The 21,961-nt window shown below is 45.9% G+C and overlaps 1 long non-coding RNA gene and 1 pseudogene across 1 annotated transcript; one reads left to right on the top strand and one right to left on the bottom strand.

Moving 5' to 3' along the window:
* The first annotated feature begins 4,793 nt into the window (after window positions 1–4,793).
* On the top strand, window positions 4,794–11,492 carry LOC135229144 (uncharacterized). The gene is made up of 2 exons (XR_010319909.1): window positions 4,794–5,958; window positions 6,777–11,492. It is a non-coding gene; the product is annotated as an uncharacterized LOC135229144 (long non-coding RNA).
* Window positions 9,232–21,681, bottom strand: LOC135229141 (zinc finger protein 571-like; annotated as a pseudogene).
* Window positions 21,682–21,961: the final 280 nt, after the last annotated feature.

Here is a 21,961-nt window from a genome sequence, read left to right as displayed (position 1 = left end):
TTCAGAAATCTTATACCTGAGCTTCAAAAACCTGTCTTTGGACACATTTTCCATTTTTTCTTTACGGTGTTACATACGGATCCTGTTACATTTTTCTGCAAGTATCATTTGCCAATACCATTCACCCAAGCCTGCCCGATTCTTCCCATTCGAGCGGACTTCTGCCAGTTTTCAAAAACCAGTCCATGAACGAATGCATTTATTTCCCGTGTTAACCTTGGTCTATGTGTCTGTCATTATAGTTACACCAGACTGTTGATTACAACGGCTTCCGTCAACCACTATCCTGGAGGACAGTTCACTTCCTTAAAAATCATCTGTGCTCCTCACACACAACCCTTTTCCCTCGCCCTGGCGAACAGTAATCATGTTACTAGTTTTACCCGTCATACCCTGCCTCATACAGTATGAGCATTTCCAGATGTGCGTCACTAACCGTGCATTTATAAGGCTCCTCTCGGTGGCCTTCGAAGTATATACATCATCGCTGAATATCCTCTATATGGATATACGGCACACCACAACATGTAGGACACAGCACACCACACATGACATACGACCCGACAGAAAGGAGGGATTCGTAACAACCGACTTAATGACAAAATTCATTGAAGTTGAGATTTTGCTGGGGTACATGGGACCTAGACTTAAAAGACACGTATCTTGTCTCTCTAGACCCTCGGGGAGGAGAAAAAAACTCATTGCTGTGCTGCACAATCCCAGTCAAAGGCAGCAATTGGGGGAAATAAGTGGGTGCACCACCCATAATCCGGGACAGGCACTGGGCCAAAGGTCGGCCCACGAGGCTCCCTGGAGCATTGCTGACTTAACGAAACTTAGCGAAGGCACAGTTCACGCCAACGCCCACCCAGTAACTCGGGTATATCAGCATTAGCGCTTCGTTCCCGTGTTCCCAACAGACTGAGGAAAAGGGCGCCACAGGAGCCATCCCACTCATCACAAAATCCACAACTCCCACATGCGTAGTAGCGTCTATACACGTTGGGGGTGGAATGCAAAATGAAAGTATCGTGCAAGCTGGGGCTAAGGTAAGGTGCTGAGGGGCGCAAAGACTTGGCCTGACAGGGAACAAGACTACGGAGGGCGGCAGAGGTGCAAAGGAAACACGGGAACGTGGGGGATTCAGAAACCGCCAACCCACACTACAAGGCATGTAAGATCAGGGACATCTCTAGCCTACCTTGAGCGACCCTCGCACGTTTAACGGCCACCCACCGCCCAACAGTCCATAGCACAACCCAGTCCTGGCCCAAAAGCGCAACACCAAGGAGCAAGTCCAATCTCCCTGGGGCACACCCAACGTGTGGAGTGGTTTGGGATGCACGCATACAGTAGTAAGTAAACACAGGGGAAGTTTGGGGCTAGGGAAGCGCTGGGAGAGCACATGCACAGATCCACTCAACTGACCCATAAGCACGTCACCAAGAACACGCCCAAAGTAGGCATCCCGCGTCCGCACACTGCTAGCACGGGTGGCACCAGAAGGGTGTGGACAGAGAGGTGCAAGACAGCGTGAGGGACTCTTGGACGGGCCACCAGCCACAAACACACTGATGAGAAAACTGCACACGCGAGCACATGGACCCACTATCTGACGCCGGCTGCCTGGCCCGGCAAGTTTCACCCTGAACTCAAAGAATGAGGGACAAGCTCGTACAGAAGTGCGCCACGTGGCGCTAGCACTGAAGCAGCTCACTTTTCCCAGAGATTAGCTTGGCCTATAACACACAGCCAGCGCCTATGCACAATATGTTTCAGGTGATGGTACACAGGGGTAAAACATTTTCAAAGAAACCTAAAACAGCCTTCTCATTGAGGGCGCGTTGCTCTCCCCCACCTCCCACCACATCATACACCACAAGGCGCTCAAGGGCGCCAAACGCAGTAGGGGATTCTGCTGCAGTGATAAGCACGACATAAGAAAGCCACTCCAAGCGCTCACTGCTATGAACGCAGCCTACAACCTCACGCACAACAGCTTTCCTGAACAACACTTGCGTGCTCCCCGTTTTCATGCTTGTCCACCCTCAACTTTCGCGAATACCAGATCCCCGCACCTGTAACAATAAATGTAAAAGACACATTCTTGTCATAGACATGACCATCGTCTGGCTGTTTCGTCTGGCGCGCCTTATGGCCCCACGGGACAGCGCAATGACACCTCAACAATGAAATAACGATCGAGCCAATAAGAAAGATACCAAGCAATAAATGCTGGGTATTGGCAAAAAAAGCGCTCGAGAAGGACCGCTTTCAACTCCAGTAGCGAAAACGTCTGCTATAAAAACGGAACAGAAAAAAAAAAACACATCACACAAAACACTGTGGCCACTTTAGTTAACCACAGAAAAACGCGAGAACTAGACGGCACACGAGGCCCGCATGCCAATATCTTTGCGAATAGATCGTAAAACAGCACCTAGTCATGCAAGAACCAGTGCAACAACATGAAGCCGGTGCTTCAACAAGAACCAAGGACTGTGTAATCTCGATTGCTTACAACCTTGGAAACGTCTAAACTCGGCAACTTTTTACAGAAACCACTGCGCTGTTGAAGCATACCACCTATAGTTGTGTGATCTAAAACGCTTACTTTTCGTCGTAAGAAACGCCGCGACTCGCAGCAGAAGAAGCCCGCCAACCGCAGCGATCTCCTGGAACTGCGGCATATCCATTGCTGTATAACACGACCCCATCGCCGCCAGCTCCCGAGTTCCCGGGATTCTCTGGGCGACCTGCAGAACAGGATTACTGAAGTAGCCAAAGCCGCACAGGCGCTGGAGTCGCTGCGTTATGGCCGCCATCGGCCGGCCGCGCTAACGGGAGACAATCCGTGAACCTCTGTAGCGGACTTGGAAAAAATTCTCGGGAGGCTCTCCTCCAGCGGTCCGGGCCCCGGGCACTCTACCCGGACCACCACGGACCTACGCCGGAGGCCCCAGTGACGAACAGGACACATGAAAAGAGGCGCGCGACAGGCTGTGGTATGTGTTGGCCGTTTGTCCGCCTGTGCCCTCTCCATCCCGCCCGTCCCAGTCCGCGCGAACCCGTGGCGGTGGTGAACCAGCACGCACTGGTCGACCCGCCCGAGCGGCAACTCCAACCTCACCACGACGGCACCAGCGGCCGCCTCCACAAGATTCTGCAGGCCCAATCCCGGGACACGGCTCTGGCGCGGGCGCCCCACAGTGGCCGGGACGATCCTGCTGACTCCGCCGGCGCCCTGGAACGTCGTCTCGTCCACCACGGCCGCATCGCTTCCCATCTATTCGGCGCCGGAGCTCCGGAGCAAAACGGTGTAAAAGCGGCGGCCGCCAGGCGGCGGCCGACAACCGGCGCGGGCGGCAGCGGGACGGATCCGGATCGGCGGCCGGCGAGGGAGCATCGCCAGGAGCCCGGACGCCCGTCCTCGTCCCGGCTCCCCCCGCCCCCAGCGCCGCCGCCGGACACGTTTCTCGGCGCCGGGCGGCCGGAAGACGGTGTGGCTGGCCACGGCATGGGGTCGGTTCGGCCAAGGGAGTCCGCCCGGCCGGACCCTTTCCCGCCCCGTCCGGGACGCTCCTGCAGACGCCGCATGCGTCCTGGAGCGCTGTGCCGGCCAGCCGGAGCGGCCAGATAGGAATCCCATCTCGTTGACTGGCAGCCGGCCGGGGACGCCCTCCCTCCCCAAGCAGGTACGAATCGGCTCCGGGCCTCCCGGGCAGACTTGGAAACCACACAGGGGGCTCTGGAAGAAGGGTCCCGGGAGCCAGGCCGGACTCAGGGAAATTGAGCGGAGGCTCTGGGCCGTCGCGGGGAGCGCGCGTCCTTCGGGATCGCTTCCCATCTCGGCGCCCCAGAGCTCCGGAGGGGAACGATATGGAAGCGGCCGCCAGGTGACGGCCGACAACCGGAGCGAAGGGCATTGGGGCGGAACCGGGTCCACCTGAGACCCTGCCGGGGCTTGGGGGTGGGGGAGGGACAGACTCCCCTGGGCCGCCGGGAAACCTCTCGGGAGCCTCATGGGGGGTGCGCGCGCGCCCCCGAAAGGGCCGAACGGGTAGGCGCCCAAGGGGATGAGCGTCCACGGGGGGGGGAGGGAGAGCACGTCCCAAGCGTCGAACGGGCAGATGTTCTGTATTCTTTTGACGGACGCAACAAACGAAACGGGATGAGACCACCCCCCCCGACGTTTTCTTTTTCATTTTTTTAACTCTTGTGTGGCACAGGCAGACTCGGAAAACGTTTTTCACGGTCGTCCCTGTCACAGCACCAACAGTACACGTAAAACACTTTTAACAGGCAAATTGTGTCCCGAGGGAGGGAGCCGTGTATTTGCCGGCATCCGTGTTGCAAAAGAAAAGCACGACCGCCACCGAGAGCGTTCTTCCTCATTGCTTTTCATCCTCCTACGACGCAGGCGGGCAAACGGGGGCGGGCCGGTCGGGAACGCCTTCCCAAAGCTGGTACGGACCGGCTCCGGGCCTTCTGGTCCCACGGCGAAAACATCTCACCACGGCCCGCGAGGCTCTTGGGAGCGAAGCCGGACTTAGTGATGTCTAGCGGAGGCGCGGCGGCCCGGCCGCGAACGCCCACCCAGAGGCTCTGAAGAGGGTCTGCGTGAGCGCTTGGTTTCCGGGCTCGCGGGCGGACTCGGGAAAACGGCGCCTGGGGCGGGGTGAGGGAGTGGTGTGCCCCGGCTCCGCGAGCATCGCGAGATCTCCGGCAACTCCCGCCTGCGTATGTACATGCGTTTGTCACGGAGAGCGGAATGCGGCGGGGGTGGGCCGGGGCGGGCCGGAGGCGGAGGTCGTGGGGAACCGCGCGCGTTGGCCCAGGGGATGGGGTGCTGAAGGAGGGCGAGGAGTTGGCAAACTTTCCAGGTGCCCGGTGTGTGTGTGTATGTGCGCTTAGACGGACAGCAAGCCCCCGTCGTCACTCTGTCAAGCGAACAGTCGCCCCTTTGGCCAGATGGAGAAGCTTTTTTCGGCGCCCAAGAGGAGAATCATAACAGAAACCGCAAGGGCACACGCTGGCTGCGCTAGCGCCACCTGCCGACGAGGACCACGGCCGCCGCTCCGCCCCACCCCCCCACCCCCGACTGCCACCCCCACCTCAGCCCGTGGTGAGGTGGGGGTGAGGTGCGTATATATTCAAGCTGGGGGAGAACGGTAAGGTAGAGAGAGGGCAGTGTTGCCGCTCCCGCGTTGCACGTGTTACCATGCCCCCAAGAGTTTTCTCGAAGGTTAGAAAAGGAAGGTGTACGAAGCTCATGCCGTGTACAGACCTCACTGAAGTATTCCAGGAAACTGTCGTCGTAGAAAGCTTCCAACAGACTGGGTATCTGATAAGCCCCTCTCTTTTCAAGATCCATTCTGAAATACTCAGGAAGGGAAGAGTACTATATGCTTGTTTGGCTCGAAAACATCCCAGCAAAGTGTCCACGGGAAGAAGAAACTAGGAAGGCACCAGTTTTAAATCGGAAGATGACTAAAGCTTAGGCGACGGGTACTCGGACTCCTCCGTCTTTGTATATGTTCGCGATTCTCTATGGGGAAAATGTCAAAAAGCAGGTGACAGACGCTTGTGCAGTTATCCCGTGAAGACGTACTAGGAAGAGACTCTAAACGCAGGCTGTCCTTGAGAACAGTTTGTTCGTTTAAAAAAAGTAGAATAAAAAAAAAAGCACGAAAATGGAAACACCCAAGTTTTAACAGTGCTGGGGTGGGGAGTAGGGCATGGTGGTTTTTTTTTTTTTTTTAATCTTTGCACTGTTGTCGTCGTGTTCCATCCAGTGGGTTGGGACTCGTAGTGACCCTACGGGACAGAGTTGAACTGCCCCATAGGGTTCCTAAAGAGCAGCCTGTGGATTCGAACTGCTGTCGTTTTGGTCAGCAGCTGAGCTCTGAACCGCTGAGCCACCAGGGCTCCATCTTCGCACTAACTCTCCAGTATGAGGTAAGTTAACTTCGCAATACAAGCAGAATGGCTTTTGAAAAGAAAAACCCAGTTTAAAAAATAGACGTATCTTGATTTCAACCCACTCTGATGACAGTAACAAAAAGACATACACGTGTGTGGATAGATACAGACATACAGATACGCATGTCCGTATGCGGGTTTATACGTGTGTACGCACGTATGCGCATGTGTGCGTACTCCTACGACACCCATATACAGGTATGTATGTCTGCCTCTGTATATATGCATATGTATACATACGTATGTATACGTATACGCAGATACGTACTCACGCATGCAGATACGTATGTGCACATATACACGTGTGCACGTATATCTACATCTGTGTATGTACGTGCGGGTGCATGTATATGTGTACGTACACGTAAGCATATATATGTGTGTATACATATACATATGTATATAAGCATACCCGTATGTGTACGTGTGTATACATGTACACGTGTACGTGCATGCTTACCTATATATGTATGCATTATATACCTAAGTGTGTACGTGGGTACATATACGTGTATGTATGCACATACATATAGACACATATATATGCATACATACGTTTACGGACGTATATATGCGTTTACGTACACACACGCATGTGTATATATACGCACACCCACACCTCTACATGTAATCAGTAAAAACTAAAGCAGTGTTGCCACCATGTTTTTAATTTGACTCGTGTGCCCGCCTACCCCCTTCTGGCTACCTTACAAGGGAAATTCCAACTTTCAAAACTTGAGGCATGTCGCGCTGAATGAATATTCATCCAACTTTCCCTTTTTGAAATATAATAGAAGCAGTCTAAACGCAGGCCGTCCTTGAGGAAATTGAATGAGATGACGAGAGAGTGCGTCGAAAAGAGGGCGTTGAAAATTCCAGCCACAGGTATTTTCCTTCCACAAGCTGTAAAAAGCATCGCACTGCACGCACCCAACGTTAGGAAGCTGCCTCAAGGGATGCAATTTCTTACTCCTTTTAGTTGAGACGGGACATCTCCAAGTGTGTTCACAACCCAAAGGTCGTCATAAGGGAATGACAGCACCCTCAGTCCATCAAACACACGCCTCCTTGGAGGGGTGAGGAAACTCTCTTCGATGTCACGAAGACAGTCACGACAGAAACCGGAAGGGCACATACCAGCAGCGCTAGCCAAAGGTAGTAATAAATATTAGGGGAGAAAAGGGATTCATAATGAGGTCAGAGAAGCAATGGGTTGAACAAAGGTAATTTTTTTGTTGTTGTTCTCAGAATCTGTTACTAGGCAGAGGTATTATCACTGCCTTAGTTTTTAGTAGTCCATTATAATCTACAATCATTTCATTATTTAAATTTTCCTTAAATTTGGAGTTTGGCCACAATGTTAATCTCTGAATCATGAATGACAGAGCAGTTATGGCAAATTGTCCACTCTGAGCAAGACGTACCTCAGAGATGAAGATTGCGTGACTCCAGTGGCATTACAGTGATTACACTGATTATTCACTGATTTCTAGTGGCTCTCAGTCATCTACCTACCTAGTTTTTAAAATGGCTAATGATCATAGTTTTGCTGTATATAAATATATATTAGTATTTTTTAAAGTGGGAATCATGATCATTAAGTTGTGAAGACAATTTTGTAAGCTACAATGTTTATAATAGAAAACAGCAAAGTGCACTGCAATTAGAATAGGTAAGTATTGTTTGAGGGAACTTTTGTTTGTTATTTTATCAAAGGCTTTGGATGCGGTTCATAGTCACCCAATTTTAGAGTCTTGAGTTCTGAGAATACTATCCACCAAATCCTGGGAATCAGACATGGAAAAATCTCAATCATTTACTGCCTCAACACCTTCTCCAGTTCATTCTCACTCACCGAACACCAACCAGAGCCACCATCACTCCTCTGACCATCCAACTGCATTCAACGACGCTTTGTCAGGATTCCACTACTTAAAAGTTGCTTTTATTTTGCCAAGTGTTATTTGTATTTATTATGCATCTAACATGTTTCACTGTTTACTGTCATTTTAGTATCTGTTACCTGAAGTGTAGGAAAACTTAATTCATATTTCATATTGTTCAATATCACTGCATAAAGCCCAGAAAAGTATCGACTAATTCACTAATTGTTGGGGTTTGAAATATTTTACATTATTCAGAAATACTTCACAGAAGTCATGTAGGTGGTTTAAGTTGAATTTGAATTATATTTTGAGAAATTGGTTAGGGGTTTTTAATGGCGTGGGAACACATTTTCTCCATTTAAAACAATGGCGATATGTTGTTGTGTTCGCTGCTGCCGTGTCACTTCCAACTCATAGCGACCCTGTGTACAACAGAAGGAAACACTGCTCAGTCCTGCACCATCTTCACAACCTTTACTATGTTTGAACCCACCACTGCAGCCACTAGGTCAATCCATCTCACTGAGGGTCTTCCTCTTTTTCCATGACCCTCTACCTTACCAAGCATGATGTCTTCCTCCAGGGACTGGTCCCTCCTGGTAACGATGTCCAAAGTACGTGACATGAAGTCTTGCCATCTGCACTTCCAAGGTGCACTCTGGATGCACTTCCTCCAAGACAGGCTTGTTTGTTCTCCTGGCAGTCCATAGTATATTCCATATTCTTTGCTAACACCATCATTCAAAGGTATCAATTCTTCAGTCTTGCTTATTCATTGTCCAGCTTTCACATACATATGAGGTGACTGAAAATATCATGGCTTCTGTCAGATGCACCTTAGTCCTCAAAATGACATCTTTGCTTTTCAACACTTTCAAGACGTCTTTTGCAGCAGATTTGCCCAATGGAATATGTTGTTTGATTCCCTGACTGCTGCTTCCGTGGGAGTTGTCAATCCAAGTAAAATGGAGTATAGGATTGAAAATGCAGACATCTGAAAATCCCCTATTCAGCATATTTTCAGGAATGGCATAGGTTCAGATTATGAGGAGTACACGTGCCTGATAAATTTGGTGTTGATTGCTTATTGAAGACAGCAATAATTTCTACCCTTTTAAAAACCAACCCAGTGCCGTCGAGTCTTTTAAGTGGTGCTATTTTGGTTCTCATTTTGATAATTTTTTTTCCTTTAAATACTAATCAGAAAATACGAATTACATGACTGATTTCTGGTTTTGGAATTTGTTGTACAAAAATCACCTCTCCTTGATTTTATTAAAAACTCAACAATAAAGTAGTTTCTCCCAGAGAAGATCCTGTAAAGTATATTTTTTCTGGTGCCGCAAAATTTATCAACTCTGAATGAAGGCCTTTGTTAACTTTATTACAATCTAAAGGTTTTTATTACAAGATGAATTAACTAGCTTTTGAAAAAGGGAGATGGTAACAAGATGCTTACATCTTTCTACAGCATTCATACAATATTCCTACCATTTAACTTCTCTAATAGCACGTAATGATGGCAGTAGTGATAATTAAAATGGATAGATACTGTCTAAATGGTGTTCTATGCATTACTTCATTTAATCATGACAATAGCGTAGCGGAATTTTACAGATAAAGAAAAGGAAACACAAAGAGGACAAGTAATTAATCCAGTTTTGCAGTTATAAAGGTGACAGGGAGATAATGCTCAATAAAGGCCATGCCTCACCATTACATTCCAGGCTCATGAAGATTTTTCAAGAACGTTCAAGGGTTCCAGAAGTCATTTCTACATTCATTAATATGTCCCCCCCCAAAAAAAAACCACGATGCTGTCGAGTGGATGCTGACTCGTACTGATCCTATAGGACAGAGTACAACCTCCCCAAAGGGCTTCCAAGGCTGTAACCTTTATGGAAGCAGACTGCCACATTTTTCTCCTGTGGAGCAGCCAATGGGTCAAAACGTCAACCTTTTGGTTGGCAGCTGGGCACTCAGAGTGCTTAACCACTGCACCACCAGGGCTCCCAGAAGTTACTATAGGCTTTCCAAAAAGAGGCAGATTCCGAGGTGAAGCAAAAGAATGTCCTACATTCATTACTATCACAATATGGGTTCTCTTAATACACCAGAGCAACTGAAGACAGGTGAAGCCTTAGAATAAATCCCATTCAGTGGCTTTCTTAATTATGAAGCCTCAGATGTTTGGTAAGTTGTGAATGACGTATAAAGTCTTTGCCACATTCAACACATGCATAGGGTTTCTCTCCAGTATGGATCCTTTGATGTAGAGTAAGTTCCGATCCCCGACTGAAGGCCTTCCCACATTCCTTACATTCATAGGGCTTCTCCCCGGTATGAGTCTTCTGATGTTCAGTAAGGTGTGAAGCACGAATAAAGGCCTTCCCACACTGCTTACACTCATAGGATTTTTCACCTCTGTGAAGTCTTTGGTGTTCACTAAGTTGGGAGCCATAAGTAAAGGCCTTGTCACATTCTTTACATTGGTAAGGTTTTTCACCTGTATGAATTCTCTGATGATAAAAGTTGTGTGACACGAATAAAGGCCTTCCCACAGACCTGACATTCGTAATGTTTCTCACCATGAATCTTCTGATGTTGAGTAAGATATGCACCACGAATAAAGGCCTTTCCACATTCCTTACATTCAAAGGGTTTCTCACCCGTATGAATTCTCTGGTGTTCACTAAGTTGTTTGCAACTATTAAAGGCCTTTCCACATCCTTTACATTTGTATGGTTTTTCATTACTATGGATCCTCTGGTGTTGAGTGAGATTAGAATTACAGATGAAGGCTTTTCCACATTCTTTACATTTATAGGGTTTCTCACCTGTATGAACTCTCAGATGGTAAGTTGTAAGCCACGAATAAAGGCCTTGCCACACTCCTTACATTCATAGGGTTTCTCACCTGTATGAATCCTCTGATGCTCATTAAGTTGGGACGCGCATAAAAAAGCCTTCCCACATTCTTTACATCTATAAGGCTTTTCACCAGTATAAACTCTCTGATGATAAGTTAGGTGTGAACCAAGAATAAAGGCCTTTCCGCATTCCTTACACTTGAAGGGTTTTTCGCCACTATGAATTCTCTGAAGGTAAGTAAGTTGAGAGCTAAGAATAAAGGCCTTTCCACAGTCTTTACATTCATAGGGTTTTTCACCACTATGAATTCTCTGATGAAGCGTATACTGTGAACTGTAACTAAAGGCTTTTCCACATTTCTTACATTCATAGGGTTTCTCTCCCGTATGAACTCTCTGGTGTTCCATGAGCTGTGAGCCACGAATAAAGGCTTTCCCACATGCTTTACACTGATACGGTTTTTCATTAGTATGAATTTTCTGAGGCTGAATCAGATCGGAACTATGACCGAAGGCCTTTCCACATTCCATACTCTCATATGGTTTCTCACCAGTCTGAAACCTCTGATGTTGACCACAGCTGGGCTGTTTGCTGAAGGTCTTCCTACACGTCTTCATTTCAGCATGTTTTCCATTATGAGTTTTCTCATGCTGCATAAGGCATGACGGGTAGCTGAAGGCTTGTCTACACTGCTTACATTTGTACATTTTTTCCTCTGTAGAGGATGTGGAATGACTTCGAATGGTCTTTTCTTCACAGGTTTTCACATGCATGAAAAGTGCCCCCTGGTTTCTCTGTTGTCTCTCAAATTGGCCTTTGTACTCCATAATGCCTCCAGGACGATGACACTCAAGGTCAAGACCCAGAGGTTTTCCCACTGTCTCCCACTGGCATGATTCCGTTTTATGAGTACTCTTTTCTGGAAATGACTTCTTGGTCTCACAGCTGGATTCAAAGTCTGTAAGATAACAAGAAAATAAATTTCTGTTGTTTCTGTTTTCCAGAAGAAACAGAACTTTTAAGGTAAAACTGGTAGGTGAAATGAAAATAATTTTCATATGAATAGGATGGCTTAAACAGCTCCTAATTATTTTGTACAAATAGAAAAAAAAAAGTCACAAGGAAAGAACAGTGAGAAGAGCTTATAGGGAAGAAAATAATTACAAAATAAATCAGTGGTTTTCAAACTTTGGATGAGAACAAGGAAGCTTGTAAAACAACAGTTAACACCCAAGAAACAAACAGATGTCTGGCTGGGCATCCAGTCTATCAGCAAATCCTGTTAGCTGTACAGTCAAAATTTATCAAAAATCAAACCACCTTGACTACTACCATCCAAGGCCAAGCCACCATGTCTCACTGCAACAGCCTCCTACCTGGCCTACCTTCGTCTTTGTCCGACAAGCTAGTCACACAGCACCAGAGAAATGCTTTCAAAACCTAATTCGTATCATATTATTCCCCTGCTAAAAATTCGAGAGTTTACCTCATTAGAATAAAATAAAAAATCCTTACTATGGTCCATAAGAACCTACAGAAGCCTGCCTTCAGCCACTCCTCTGACATCACCTCCAACCACTGTCTTACTTCTTCATTTTGCTCCAGTCACAATGGCCTCTGCTGTTCGAACATGCCAAGGATATGCCCCTGTACTTATGGTTCCCTCTTTTTTGGAATGCTCTCCCCCCGGATACCTCCATGGCTTGTTTCCTCACTTCATTTTAGTTTTCTGCTCAAATGTCACATTATCAAAACACGCAATATATTGTATTTGGAGCCCTGGTGGTGGAGTGGTTAACAGCTCAGCTGCTAACCAAAAAGGCAGCAGTGTGAATCCACCAGGCACTCCCTGGAAACTCTACAGGGCAGTTCTACTCTGTCCTATAGGGTTGCTATCAGTAAGAATCAATTCAATAGCAACGGGTTTGGTTTTTTTGGTATATATGGGATCAAACCGAAAACAGCATTTCCATAGATAGGAAACTTAGGAGCCAGTGAGTTTATGTTAATGGGGAATGAAGAGCTTGGAAAAGGAGGTTGAGAACGGCTGCACGACTTGAAGAATGTAATCTGTTATTGAACTGTACATGTAGAAACTGCTGAATTGGTGTATGTTCTGCTGTGTATGTTCTCAACAATAAAAATAAGATATGAAAAACTAATAATTAAAAACAAATCTAAGACATTTTAAAATTCTACTGATACCTTTGAGAGCTCCTCAAACAGGCTTTCAACACTGGTAAAATTCACTATCCCACTCTAGTTTTTATCACTGGTGTATTTCTTTCTCATTCTAAGTCTCTATAATCAGGTTTTTATCTCACTTACTTCCAAGCCTACTTTGCCAGGGTCACCAATACCCTTTGTCCTAGCACATCCAATAGCCAATTCTTAGCCTTCATCTTTCTTGACCTCTTAGCGGGATCTTTCAGTTGACCACTCCCGCTTTAACTCTATCGCTTGGCTCCCAATACACTGCATTCCCAGTTACTTCCCAGATGGCAGCTTACTCCTTAATTTCCTTTCCTGCAACAGTTTCTCAACTAAATGTTAGAATAGCCCACATTTACTCCTTGTATTTTACTTCTCCATCTAAACCAACTCATTCCATGACCTCATCCAGTCCCATGGTACAGAGATTCACCCCATGTCTATCTCTTCAGTCCTGATACCAACCCCACCCGTCGGGCTTCCAAACGCTTATATAACGTCTCCACGTGGATATCTGATGTCCATCTCAGATGCGTAACTCTTGATTTATTCTGCAAGCTTCCAAACTCTCACACCTCTATTTCCAGTCTATCAGATGTTATTGCTACTTTTTGACAAGTCACCTCCGGTTCATGGCAACCTTATATATACTAAAAAGAAACGTTGCCTGGTCCTGCACCATCTTCACAGTCAGTGGTGTATCTGGGTCCATTGTTGTGACTATGATGTCGATGTATCTCATTTAGGGTTTCCCTCACTTTCCTGGCCCTCTGCTTTACCAAGCATGATATCCTTTTCTAGAGATTGGTCTTTCCTGATGATATATCCAAACTAAGCAAGTGGAAGTCTCATTAACCTTGCTTCTAAGGAACATTCTGGCTGTATTTCTTCTAACACTGATTTGTTTCTCCTTTTGGCAGTCCACAGTATATTCAACATTCTTCGCCAATGCCACAGTTTGAATGCATCAATTCTCCTTCTGTCTTCCTTTTCACCATCCAACTTTTGCATGCGTATGAGGCATTCTCTTATGATGCACGGGGTTTTCATTGGTTAATTTTTGGAAGTAGACTGCCAAGTCTTTCTTCCTAGTCTTAGTCTGGAAGTTCCACTGAAACATGTCCACCATAGGTGACTCTGCTGGTATCTGAAATACCAATGGCATAGCCTCCACAGTACGACAAACTCACAGATAGGTAGTGGCAATTTATCAGCTTGTCATTGTTAGTTGCCATCAAGTCAGCTCAAACTCATGGCGACCTTACATATAAGAGAATGAAACACACTGTCCTGCACCATCTTTGTGATCGCTGGTATGTTTGAGTCCTAGTGGACTATCCACAAATTCCATTAATTCTACTTTCAAAATAGAACCAGAAACTAATCACTTCTCATTATCTCCCCAAAGAACTAGTCCTCTGACTAGTCTTCCTGGTGCCGTTCTGTAACATGGTGGCATCAGAAGCCACCAAACTTGAGGAGGCGGGGTGAGAATCAAGATCAGCATTAAACTCATTTCTACGAGGTGGAGGTCAGACACAACTCCTCTCTCCAATCGTCTTACCAATTCTGACACCAGCTGGCCCTCCCAAGGCACTCTCTACTTCTCTGCTGGGTTCGCTGATTTGTTACAATGGCTGCACAGAACTCACAGACCATACTCATGATTATGGGGTTTATTTGGGGAGTAACAGGTTACAATTCAGGATCAGAATCAACTTAGAAGTAACAGAAACATGGCAGGAGACAGGATACAGTTTGTCAGTCAGGACAGCTTCCAACCAAGACACCAATCAGCTCCTTCTCAGCCATGCCCACAGGCAGGCTGTGCTTGGGCTTCTGCCACTGGGCCCCACTTGGGCAAGTATTACGACTCTTTCCGCTCCGACATCAAGTGCCCAGAGGCACCCCACTCTGCCAGCAAGCCTCCTGCCTGAAGGTGTTCAGCTCTCTCACGCATGGGTCGGCAAGTCCACTGCGGCTGTCTCACACTGGTCTCCTGGTTCCTGCTGCGAGTGCCATTTTGTGCCGTCTACCGCTGTCTCTATCTCCTGGGTCTAGAAGGTTCTCAGTGCAGGGACCCTGGGTCCAAAGGACACGCTCTGCTCCTTGGCTCTTCTTCTTGATGGTAGTTAGGTCCCCCCTAACCTCTGTAGGATTGGTCGTTTTAAGCCTAAGAGAATGGCAAAACTGACCAAACCCCTAGGTAGGCAACAGTCACCTAGTCTGCACAGTAATCGACCAATACCTGCAAAGGTTTTACACACCTTATTTCCATAGCAAACTGTCCAATACCTTTGCAAATCATCTTGGCAGAACTAAAAACCCAGGGCCAGAAAGGCCATATATAAAGAGAAATCTGTTGCCCTAGACATTCCTGTCCCCATTCTCCACATAGCACCCGGAGTGATCTTTAACCAAAGACCCTTACTCACGTGCACAAACCCCGCCCAGGGCTTCCTCTCATACTGAGAATAAAACCTCACTCTTTGCAATAGCGTACAAGGACTTAAATCATCTGATCTCTGCGTGCTTCTCTAACATCATTTTTACAATTCTCCCTTTCACTTAGAGAAATCGTGCGCTATACAGACATCACACTCTCGCCACACTGACCTTCTTTCTGATTCTCTAGTAAACAAAGTTCAGCCTTTCCTCAGGGTCTTTGCACTTTTCTTCCCTCTTCCTTAACACACATTCTATTGGTTTTTACATGGCTACTTCATCCAAAGCCCACAGCCTTCAGTACGGATTACAGCTCAATATAAAGAAAACAAAAATCCTCACAACTGGACAAATAGCATCATCATGATAAACAGGGAGAAGACTGAAGTTGTCAAGGATTTCATTTCACTTGGATCCACAATCCACAGCTATGGAAGGAGCAGTCAAGAAATCAAAGGATTCATTGCATTGGGCAAATCTGATGCAAAAGACCTCTTTAGAGTGTTAGAAAGCAAAGAGGTCACTTTGAGAACTAAGTGTGCCTGATCCAAGCCCTGGTATTTTCAATTGCTTCATATGCATGTGAAAGCTAAAAAAGAAACCATTGCTCTCGAGGCCATTCTGACTCATAGCGACCCTGTAGGACAGAGTAGAACTACCCAATAGAGTTTCCAAGGAGCACCTGGTGGATCTGAACTACCGACCTTTGGGTTAGCAGCTGTAGCTCTTAACCACTACGCCACCAGGGTTTCCCATGTGAAAGCCAGACAACGAATAAGAAAAACTCAAAAACTGATGCCTTCGAATTATGGTGTTTGCAAGGAATGTCGAATATACCAAGGACTGTAAGAAGAATGAGCAAATCTGTCTTGGAAGAAGTACAGCCAGAATGCTCCTCAGAAAAGAGGATGGTGAGACTTCATCTCACATACTTTGGACATGTTATCCGCAGGAACCAATCCCTGGAGAAGGAACTCATGCTTGGTAAAGTAGATGGCCAGTGAAAAAGAGGAAGACCCTCAATGAGATGGTTTGACACAGTGGCCGTAACAATGGGCTCAAACAGAGTAACAACTGTGAGGATGGCACAGGACCAGGCACTGTTTCATTCTGTTGTACGCAGGGTTGCTATGAGTGGGAGACGACTCAAAGGCTCCTAACAACACACAACAACTTCATTCAGGTCTCAGCTCAAATGTTCCTCCCTAAAAACAATCCCTGACTGTCCTAGATAAGAAAACTGTAAGGTTTCAACAAACATTTGCTGGCTGGAAATACATATCCAAGTTTAAATGCAAAAGAGCAATTGGGGAAAAAAATTCAATTCAAAGAAAAGACTGTCTTTGGGGACCAAAGGTTAGTTCCATCATTAAAATAAAAGAGGAATGTAAAAGACAGGAGGAGTGGCTGACGGGAGTTGAGAGGGAGTGTCCTTTGGGATACAGTCTTCCTGCTCTCCTTAGATCTCAGGCCTTGTTTCTTTGTGTGAGGGGAGAGTCACACAAACATCTGAAAAGTGCTACCACCTCACAGACAATCTCTGTTATTACTGGTAGAAGCTCCCCCGTGTGACCAGCCCTTATTCACCTGAGCTTCACCTTCTTGTCATGGCTATCACCACCATCCAGGGATCCTTTCCTTGCTCCAATAAGGAGTATGCATCTGGCTTAGGGGCTGAACATCCAGCTTAAAAAAAAGGAAATGGAACATAGCCATGTTATGGGAGTACCAGATTTAAATCCAGTACACTGGTCAACAGGGAAGAGAGACATTGATAACAAATGATAGAGGAAGGTGTTCAAGTCTGAAGGACGGGGCATACAAAGGTACACAGCAGAGCCGTCCATTTCTACCTATACAACACACACACCTTTCCTGAGGGAACAGAAGTCAGAAATTCACAATGAACGAGGCAGAGAGAATGGGGGACACTCTGAATATTGTGTAAGATGACCTTACCCAGTGACAACAAGTTGCTATAGTTCTCCTGCATCACATCCCTGTACAATTCTCTCTGAGCAGGGCTGAGGTATTCCCACTCCTCCTCAGAGAACTCTATGGCCACATCCCTGAAAGTCACCAACCACTGAAACAACAAATCCATTAATTATTGTCAAAATGTGGTAATGATTTTGAGGTAAAAAGAGAAAAGAAGGAGGGAACTGAAGGAGGGCATGACATAATTCTATTATCTGGAAAGGTCCAGTAATAAAAAGGTCAGATGAGTGCAGTTTTCCATTTAAATGAAATACTGCTAAAACCATGCAGCGCATTAAAGTTTCAAATTCTCAGTAGATATGACTTCTTCCCTTCTCCCTCTAATGAAAAAGAAAACGGATGGAAATTTCACATAATTTTTACTGCATCTCTAGGCTACAAAATAGAATTTGGATATAACGAGATTACTCTGAATGCTCAGATTCATCATTAAATCACAGTATTACATCACTGAATGTTTTTTCTGGCCATTACAAAGTCTGTAATGCACATACGATATTCCCAATTGATGGATGTGATGATCTGCTTGTAAGGATGGCGTAGGGCTGGGCAGTGTTTCCTTCTGTAGTACACAGGGTCACTATGAGTCGGAACAAACTCAACAGCACCTAACCACAACAATAATCTGCTTATTTGAGATTTAAACTGGACAAATTTTTTAATGTCTTTGAGCTCCGAGAGTCTGAAATTCTCAAAAAAGTATGCATCTGGCAGTATGCATCCCACTTTCCATGTGCACAGAGTACGGTAAGCTGATGGGACAGCTTCCTGTGAAGGTGTGCACACACGTCACACAGGACTGGCACATCCTGGCCAACTCCGAGGTGAATCTGACCGCTGGCCATCCTCCCTCATTAGTCCTGCACAAGAGGGGCGTGAAGTCAGAGTAACGGTCCTCCATGGTGTCCAGGTTCGAGCCCCCAGAACCTGTGGCTGTGTTACCTTACATGGCAAAAACAGACCGCAGATGTGATTAAGGGTCTTGAGATGGGGAGGTGGTCCTGGATTATCCAGGTGGGCCCTGAATGTAATCACAGAGGTCATCATAAGTGACAGAGGTAGGCAGGAGACTCAAAGAAGTTGAGGTGATGACGGAATGTCACTGCTGACTTTGAAAATGGACAGGGGGCCACAAGCCAAGTAATGTGGGCAGCTTCTAGGGGCTGGAAAAGGCAAGAAAATAGATTCTCCTCTAGGGCTTCCAGGAGGAATGCGGCCCCACCAACACCTTGATTTTCGCCCTTCAAGATCAATTTCAGACTTCTGACCTCCAGAAGTGTGACATAATACATTTGTGTTGTTTTAAGCCACTAAATTCACGGTCTTTGTTACAGCAGCAACAGGAAGCTAATCCAAGGGGCAAGATCCCTTCCTTCTCAGCATTCAGCACAGGCAATCCTGGGGCTGTGAACATCCGCCTCGTGTCAGACTTAAGTACAATACGTGGTTCGGAGCTAAGCCCCATAAAGTCTATTATATTAAAATTCAAGATGCATACGATGGTTCACAATAACAAACAGGTGCTACTTTCCGACACGCATCAAAACATTATTATCACTGTATTACGTTACAGATATTTTAGTATATCTAGAAGTGTTTCTTTACTGTTTTCTATGTGTGGCAAGGTACACTATTGTCATGGATTATGTCCCCCAAAAGAAGTATGTATCAACTGGGTTAGGCCATGATTCCCTGTATTCTGTAGTTGTCCTCCATTTTGTGATTGTAATTTTATGCTAAAATTTTATGTTAAAGAGGATTGTTGTTGTTGTTAGGTGCTGTCCAGTCGGTTCCGACTCATAGCGACCCTATGCACAACAGAACGAAACACTGCCTGGTCCTGCGCCATCCTTACAATCGTTGTTATGCTTGAGCTCATTGTTGCGGCCACTGTGTCAATCCACCTTGTTGAGGGTCTTCTTCTTTTCCGTTGACCCTGTATTCTGCCAAGCATGATGTCCTTCTCCACGGACTGATCCCTCCTGACAACATGTCCAAAGTATGTAAGACGCAGTCTCGCCATCCTTGCCTCTAAGGAGCATTCTGGCTGTACTTCTTCCAAGACAGATTTGTTCATTCTTTTGCCAGTCCATGGTATAGTCTATAGTCTTCGCCAACACCACAATTCAAAGGCGCCAATTCTTCTTTGGTCTTCCTTATTCATTGTCCAGCTTTCACATGCATATGATGTGATTAAAAATACCGTGGCTTGGGTCAGGCGCACCTTAATCTTCAGGGTGACATCCTTGCTCTTCAACACTGAAGAGACCCTTTGCAGCAGATTTACCCAATGCAGTACGTCTTTTGATTTCTTGACTGCTGCTTCCATGGCTGTTGATTGTGGATCCAAGTCAAATGAAATCCTTGACAGCTTCAATCTTTCTCTGTTTATCATGATGTTGCTCACTGGTCCAGTTGTGAGGATTTTTGTTTTCTTTATGTTGAGGTGTACTCCGTACTGAAGGCTGTGGTCTTTGATCTTCATTAGTAAGTGCTTCAAGTCCTCTTCACTTTCAGCAAGCAAGGTTGTGTCATCTGCATAACACAGGTTGTTAATGAGTCTTCCTCTAATCCTGATGCCCCATTCTTCTTCATATAGTCCAGCTTCTCGGATTATTTGTTCAGCATACAGATTAATAAAGAGGATTAGGGTACTGTAATGGATTAACAATGTTTCGCTGCTATTCATAAGGTTCTCGATGGCTAATGCTTTTCAGAAGCAGACTGCTGGGTCCTTCTTCCTAGTCTGTCTTAGTCTGGAAGCTCAGCTGAAACCTGTCCTCCATGGGTAACCCTGCTGGTATCTGAATACCGGTGGCATAGCTTCCAGCATCACAGCAACACGCAAGCCCCACAGTATGACAAACAGACAGACATGTGGAGGTGCTGCAACAATGAGCTCAAGCATAACAACGACTGTAAGGATGGCTCAGGACCGGGCAGTGTTTCGTTCTGTTGTGCACAGGGTCGCTATGAGTCGGAACCGACTGGACGGCACCTGACAACAACAACGGATTAAACTGCGTCCCCCCAAAATATGTGTCAGCTTGGTTAGGCCATGTGTGGTTGTCCTCCATTTTGTGATTTTCCTACATGTTATAAATTATAATCTCTACATGTAGTTAAAAGGATTAGGGTGGGATTGTAACACCACCCTTACTCAGGTCATTTCCCTGATCCAACGTAAAGGCAGTTTCCCTGCGGTATGGCCTGCACCACCTTTTATGGGAAGCTAGCATAGAGGGGGTACCTCGTATCACAAAGAAATCAGTGCTGGGAGCAGAGCGTGTCCTTTGGACCCAAGGTCCTTGCACGGAGAAGCTCCTAGTCTGGGGGAAGACTGATGAGAAGGCCGGCAGAGAGAAAGCCTTGCCCTGAAGCTGATGCCCTGAATTTGGACTTCAAGCCTAATACACTGTGAGAGAATAAATTTCTCTTTGTTAAAGCCATCCACTTGTAATATTTCTGTTATAGCAGCACTAGATGACTAAGACAGCTATATACTATATACTAGAACACACATTTGACTAATTGATATTAGATACAAACCATTCCTAAACTTTACGGCTTATGTACAAATTTGACTTAAAGACAGGTTTAGGAACAGAACTCGTTCATAATCCGGGGAATGTCTCTACTACTTTTCCATGTGATCTTAACAGCCTCATAGAAAATCTTGCCACACTGAGACTGGAAATAGCCGCCGGAAACGCTGTCACTTCCCAGTGTAAAACCCAGGTTTGTAGAGAATAAAGTTTGCCATGTGTCTCATTTAACCACTCATCTCTACCTCAGCAAACCACAGTGCTAACAATCTGCACTGGTGTCCAGGAGAAGTGTCTCTGCTCCCTCAGGGGTTCCTGGGAGAATACTGTACATGGAGGAAATATACACTGATTGGCTGAATGAACATCTCAACACTAGGGAGGGAAGAGGTATTTAAAAAAGAAGGGGGTTCTTTCCTACTGTCACTCAAAGTTCTCTTATGAGGGAAAGTTCTCCTAGGAGGCTGAGCAAGGCAGAAAATTCTGGAATAAATTTATCTGGTGTTCACGTCACACAAAATGACTGTACTTCAAGAAGGAGAGAAGAAACAGCAACTCACTTGGGGCATGGTTTTTAGAACTGTCAGAACTGATCAATTTTCCAGGTTCCTCTCCTGGAGACGTGCAGAGTCCAGGGAAGCCAGAGCTGGGGAAGGAAAAAGAACCTATGATATGAGGCTTATCTTAAAGCCCACAAAATGAACAACTCCGAACTACCTTTACTTACCCTGTTTGAGTTTTTTCTTTCATTTTTTAAATTATTTTATTGTGTTTTCAGTGAAAGTTTACATAATTAGGTTTCCACTTAACGATTCCTATATAAATTGTTCAGTGACGTTAGTTACATTTTTCAGAATGAGTCAACATTCTCTTTCACTGCTTTCTGTTTCGTTTCCAGTACTCTAGTTTCCCTGTTCCCTTATCTTCTCATCTTTGCTTTAGAGTAATTGTTGACCTTTTGATCTCCTATGCATTTTTTTTAATTTTAAATTTAGCACCATACTCATGGATAATATCCTTTAT

The sequence above is a fragment of the Loxodonta africana genome, unplaced genomic scaffold, assembly GCF_030014295.1.
Source record: "Loxodonta africana isolate mLoxAfr1 unplaced genomic scaffold, mLoxAfr1.hap2 scaffold_101, whole genome shotgun sequence".
Classification (NCBI taxonomy): Eukaryota; Metazoa; Chordata; class Mammalia; order Proboscidea; family Elephantidae; genus Loxodonta; species Loxodonta africana.
This window is presented reverse-complemented; position numbering and strand designations above follow the sequence as displayed.